The following is a 6,465-nucleotide window of genomic DNA, read 5'->3' as shown; positions in this document are numbered from 1 at the left end:
ATTTAGCACTTTATAAAAAGACACATGTAAAAGTATCTCTAAAATCAAATTAACTGAACTGTTTAGCAGCATACCCAATAAAATACAGTTCACATGCACACCTTCATTTTTTGACATTATGAATGCTTCTTTTATCATTATTTATAATGAGATGGTTTGGATAGACTGATTTTATATATATATATATATATATATATATGTATATATATACATATACATGCATATATATATATATATATATATATATATAGATATAGATATAGATATAGATATAGATATAGATAGCCGTAGCTATAGTAAACAAATGTGGAAGTAGAAGTAGCCCTGAATAGCACTAAGGCATAGTTCTTATTCCTTTCAATTCATACTCGTTCCCAGGGTGCAAAGCATGATAATCTGATTACATATTCAGCATAAAAATATTTAGATCAGTTAACAGCAACAAAAAAACCAAGCCCCCACCCAGTAGATACTTGAGAAAATGTAATAATAAGGAGCTTGATGCTCTAGGGAATCCAAGGTCTTGACAACTTGGGCTGGGATGGTTTCTTCTAGTCCATGTTCTATTCTCTACCCACTGTCCAGTCTGTTACCTTATGAACTTGAGGGGCAGCTCCCATCTGTGTAGTATTTCCCATTATCTGGCAAATATTGAGATGAGTTTCTTCTGGCTATTTGCACTTGGGAAGGAGATATACCCAATGCTTCCTTGCTCTCATCATTTTGTCTGGATTTCGGGGCTCCCTGTGAAGTAACTAGTGACTCTAAAATGTTTCAGGAACAAATTCTGCCTTAGATCTTGGGTTTGTATGTTATCAAAGACAAAGGTGAGGGAGGCCCTGAGGGGTACAGCTGGTAGCATAAGAGTACCTGGTCTACATTCTAGATTCTCTGGCTAGTATCAGGCTGATATTTGTGTTTCTTTGGTGACTCCTTGGCAGATAAAGGCAGGGGCTAACTGACATGGTCCTCATCAAAAAGGAATAAACTTGAACTGGTCAGAATGAACGTCTTTTTCTGGAGTAAACTGCTGGCAAAAAGTACCTTTCATAGGCTTTCCTTGGAATGCCAAAACATATAAAAGTATATTCAAAACTGGGTGATCTGCTAAGTCATCCAACTTCTCAGGCACAATGAAGCCAAATGTCCAATATCCTTCTCATTAGGGGAAACAAACTTCACTTTGCTACAGTGGATCAATTCATAGTTACCCATTTCCCCTGCATTTTTGTTTCCAAATTTAAAGTAAAACCCAAAGTAAAGTAAAAACCTTGTCCGATAGTTCTAAGGAATGTGTGTGGGCTAGCAAGGAAAGGACAGAGAGGCGGTCTGTCAAATTAAGGCATGGGAACAATAAATGTCTTGAGTCAGACAACTTACAATATGATCTGCAGAAGAGCAAGTAATCTGAAATACTGATCAAAGAGTCTAATATTAGCTGACTGTACGTCATTGAACTTTAAAATAAAGCACAGAAACAGATGGAAAGGGCTATTGTTATAATCAGAGTTCCTTTGATTCCAGATGTCTAGCAAAGGCTTACTATTAATGAATAGAGTTGTCCCACATCAAGTAGACAGCTTTGGTTGTTAGCAACACACAAAGAGTGACTTTCCCATCAAGAGTTTGTAAAATAAAACTAATGATCACATGTAGTATCTCACCTCTTCACTTTCAACCTCAGCAACATTGTTTTTTGTTATTTTCCTCAATAATATTTTATACATTCAACATTCATTTAAAGAAAACTCTATTATATATATTTATTTTAATAACATTTTATTATTCCAAATACATGAAAGATAGTTTTCAACATTTAACTTTGCAAAACCTTGAGTTCCAAATTTATCTCCCTCTCTCCTCTTTCTCCTCTCTCTCTTAGACAGCAAACAATTCTAGATAGGTTAAACATGTGCAGTTCTTCTAAATATATTTTCACTTTTGTCATTCTACACAAGAAGAATCAGATAAAAAGGAAAAAAGATATAAGAAAGAAAAAAAACAAGTTATTTTTGCGTACAATGTTCTTTTTGTTCTGCTCGTTTCCATTAATATTACTTCATGTAAGTCTTTCTAGGCTTTTCTGAAATCATCCTGGTCATCATTTCTTATCACACAATAATGTTCCATTACATTCATATGCCATAACTTATTCAGCCATTCCCCAATTGAGGGGCATCTACTGAATTTCTAGTTCCTTTCCATTATAAAAAGGGCTACAAACATTTTTGCCCATGTGGATCCTTTTCCCTTTTTATGATCTCTTTAGGAAACATATCCAGTAATGGCACTTTTGGATCAAAGGATACACTTAGTTTTATAGCTATTGGGCATAGTTCCAAATTGATTTTTATAATGTTTGGATCATTTCACAGTTTCACCAATAATGCATTAGTGCCCCAGTTTTTCCATATCTCTTTCACATTCGTTATTATCTTTTTCTGTCATCTTAGCCAATCTGAGAGGTATGAAGTGAATGCACAATACTTTTAAACATATTTCCATATTTGTCATATTATGTAAGAAAAATCAGACTGAAAGGGGAAAAAAGCCATGAGAAAGAAAAAGCAAGCGAGCAAAAAAAGGTGAAAATACTATTCTTTGATCCACATTCTGTTTCCATAGTTCTCTCTCTGGATGTGAATGGCATTTTCCATCCTAAATCTGGATCTTTGCATTCCTGAGAAGAGCTAAGACTATCACAGTTGATTATCATATCTCTCAGCAACAGAAAGTTGGAAAAACTAGATGGAAAAACTCAATAATGGCATTTTCCCCTAAGCCAGTCACATACTGGAAGGGAAGAGGAAGCCTGCAGGTAAAAAGGAATTTTGGCTGTTTTCTGCCATTTTCTGCATTAGAAATTCACTTAGATTCAGGAAGGATAGAGTCAAATGAGGCATAGAACAACTAGTTGCCTGCCAATAACTGAAGTTCAAGATGTGATTTCTTGTTATTTCCAAATTTTTAGAAGCTTTGGAGATCACTGTAGTCGTCACATCTTGCAAGAAAGTTCTCAAGGGGTTATGATTGTTTTAAAAATTGGAATTTTTCATGAGGTAGGACAAACACCACAATGATAACATGATCATCAGTGAAAAAAACTTTTAAGCTGAATGGAATCATGAATTGTGTGCAATAGATCTGAGACAAGAAGAATCTAACTCAGTTTGAAATCTGATGTCATTGGTGTCACTGTTGGCAAAGCATTAAAATCTAACTATCATGTTTAACTGTTGGAGAGTTAGAAATATCCAATAGAGAGGGGCTACAGACTGCCCTGCTTCATATGACTCACAAAATATAGGCTGCATGGTGTGTTGAGACCATTTTATTTTTCCCAAAGTCCTGTTGGCCCAAGGTTGGCCAAATGTTACTTTTTTTCACCATAAATAAGATATGCAAGAAAATAACCCTTTAACTTACTGTCATGTGAGGAAATGTGATAAAAGCCCAGAAGCTGGCAAATAAATTCCTGCAAGCTTGCTTTGCCACTATGTAGCACTGGGCTAGCTGCTGAAAACATTTATAAAGAATCAACTCTCCGAGATGTGAGGCATCTGAAATAAGACACAAGTGTATTTGTTACTTTTCTCCTTTAGCACTAAGCACACTCCAGGGATGAGAAAGTCAAACTCTACAATGTTTCCATATGGAGAAAGCACAGCAGCAGCTCCAAGGCGGAAAGGATGTGGTGGCTGTTCCCTTTAGGTGCTCGATGAGGAATTTTAAATATAGCAACTACACTGTCAGAGAGAGATGCTCAGGCTGCTAATTGCTGGATTCCTTTGTGAACTGGAATGGAGACACTCCAGAAGACTGAGGAGGTGTGGATGCTCCACTTCAGAGCTGGCTTTCCCTTAGGAAAGGATGTTCAGAACTTGTCATTATAACAACAATACTACCATCTACCTTATTTGCTCTTTTGGCAGTAAAAGTACCCAGAAAGAAAAAAAACAACAACATGAAGATTGACTTTGGGAACCTCCAGTTATAAAATCATATCTCCCCTTTGCTTTGAATAGAATATTTTCATAAAAATAAAAAAAAACCTGTTTTAATGCAAAGAAGATTTTTAGCTGAGACTTGAAGCAAGTCAGGCAGGAACTAGAATAGAACCTGTGGGACACCCACTGTTACTGCATGAAAATCTAGTAAAGGAGACTGAGGAGGTGTCAGGCTGGTAGGAAGAGAACCAGGAATGTAAAGTGTCATAAAAATGCAGAGAAGAGAACATCACAGAAAAGAAAGTAGTAAGACAAATATATTTTTGTTCTTCAGACTTTTGACTCCTTCATATTAGATAAGTAATGATCTACTTAATATTCCTATTAGGGAGACTTTGGGCTATTATTTGGGGTTTAAAAAATCTTTTTTCTTGCAAATCTTTTGTTAGTCCATTAATATGATTCCCAGAGCCTGGTATTCCTGAGATTACAGATCAGGAATATGACTTGTATATTCATTTAGGCAATGTGACAGATTCCTATACCCAAGGTCAGCAATAATATATAATCTATATATTATATACATAATATATATCATATCTATAAATCTATAATATATAATCTCCTTATGACCAGTTATCTGGCCCTCTTACTGTCTGTGAGCTGAGAGTTTCCAGAAGCTGCAGCTGCTGCCACTAATTAAGTCACCCTCAAGGCCTGCTGCTGCTTTTCTGGCAAATGTAGTCTGTCCTGCAGTAGCCTGTGCTAAACTGTGTTCTACCCACACCTGTTGTAACAGATTTTTTCAAGTTGTTGTGTGCTGGAAAATTGTTTCACTTCATTCTTTTGTAGCTTCTGTAGCTCCAGAATTCATTTTGAGGTGTTACTTAAAGTTGTTTGAAGGGGAATTTGGGAGATCTCAGGGAAGATCTGCCTTTTCTCCACCATCTTGGCTCCCCCCCAACTTTTAAAAATATTTATTTTTGTGTTAGATGATTAGTTTTAACCTATTGTCTTTTTGCTCTCTTTGGAAAGACCCTGTAATGCAGTGATCCTCAAACTTTTTAAATAGAGGGCCAGTTCACTGTCCCTCAGACTGTTGGAGGGCCGGACTATAGTAAAAACAAAACCTCACACTCTGTCTCCGCCCGTCAGCCCATTTGCCATAACCTGGCTGCTGCATAAATGTCCATAGCGGGCCATAGTTTGAGAACCCCTGCTGTAATGTTTTAGATCACTATAAAGAGAGGTTACTTGTTCAGCTAGTATTTCAAGAAGTTATTTTGGACAAGTTGGGATCTGCAAAGGCTCTTCTATTAAGCTAGGCTGAAGCCAGATGGAAAGGCCATTTGATTTCAAGATAAAATCAGAGCCCCCTCTCTCTAATACATTATATATGATTGGGGAAAAAGCAACAAGCAGCTATTATTAGCAATTAAAAATATTTAAATAATTTAATTATTCTTAAACATTTATATTTTTCAGTTATCTTTACAAATATAAAAAATTATCTATATAATATCTACATTCCACTATTTCAATAACATAATTTTATTATTGTTTTAGAAATACATTTCAATGGAAAAATTCTGAGTGATCTTAGATAACTATAGCCAAGGGAATGCTGGATGTTCAGATATTAACTTTATAACCTTAGTAGTATGGTATTCCTCATATTCCCCTTTGGCAGTAAAAGTACCTAGGAAGAAGAAACCATTTTAGTGAAGGCTTACCTTGAGAACCCAAGCTGTAAATAGTACAATATCTCTCCTTGCACAGAACAGAATATATTCATTAAAACTGGAATGGGATTTTGAATGTATATTAAATTTTTTTTTTTGTAATCATACAGATTAATTAACATGGGCAAATCAGACCTTTGGGGGGATTATATTAATGGATTAATATGCATTTGGGTTGTGACTTGCCCAACCTCCCATACTGATTTTACTAATTCTGGGTCAATACTCAAACCCAAATATTGCTGCCTTTAGGTTCAGTGCTTTATCTGCTACCTCTTTAGAGGGAAACATGATAAATAAGATACAGTGTGTCAAATTAGTGTTTAAGCAAATTGTTCATGAAAAATGGGAACTAGAGAGAATAGAGAAGTATAAACTATTGCTCTAAGGATTCTAAGGAAGGATAATAAATGCGCATCAGTTGCCACAACTAGGAGAATGCGATTCAACAGTACAAATAACCGATCTCCTTTTGAACAAGAGAAATATGGAGGCCAAAGCTAACCTCATTTAGAATATAATCTTATTTGTATAATTTTATGGGAAAGATAGAAAATTATGAGTACTTTTGCCTCATAAAATTGAAAAAATGGTGAAGGGAAAAGTATATTTTTCATAAAGCTAGGCAAAAGACCCAATTAAGGCAGGCCATCTTGAGAACAGTCAAATATAAGACTAAAAAAAGAACAAGAAATAGATGAAAAGTTAAACATCATTTTCTTAACAAATATTTTTCTCCAATCCGTACTAGTGGATCCATAATATTTGAACTTTAA

The 6,465-nt window shown here is 35.3% G+C and overlaps 1 pseudogene; it reads right to left on the bottom strand.

Annotated features, from left to right (window-relative positions):
* Positions 1–589: 589 nt before the first annotated feature.
* LOC141540585 (nischarin pseudogene) lies at positions 590–5,150 on the bottom strand (annotated as a pseudogene).
* Positions 5,151–6,465: the final 1,315 nt, after the last annotated feature.

The sequence above is a fragment of the Sminthopsis crassicaudata genome, chromosome 4 (genome assembly GCF_048593235.1).
Source record: "Sminthopsis crassicaudata isolate SCR6 chromosome 4, ASM4859323v1, whole genome shotgun sequence".
Classification (NCBI taxonomy): Eukaryota; Metazoa; Chordata; class Mammalia; order Dasyuromorphia; family Dasyuridae; genus Sminthopsis; species Sminthopsis crassicaudata.
Note: the sequence above shows the minus strand (reverse complement) of the source record. Positions and strands in the feature narration are given on the sequence as shown.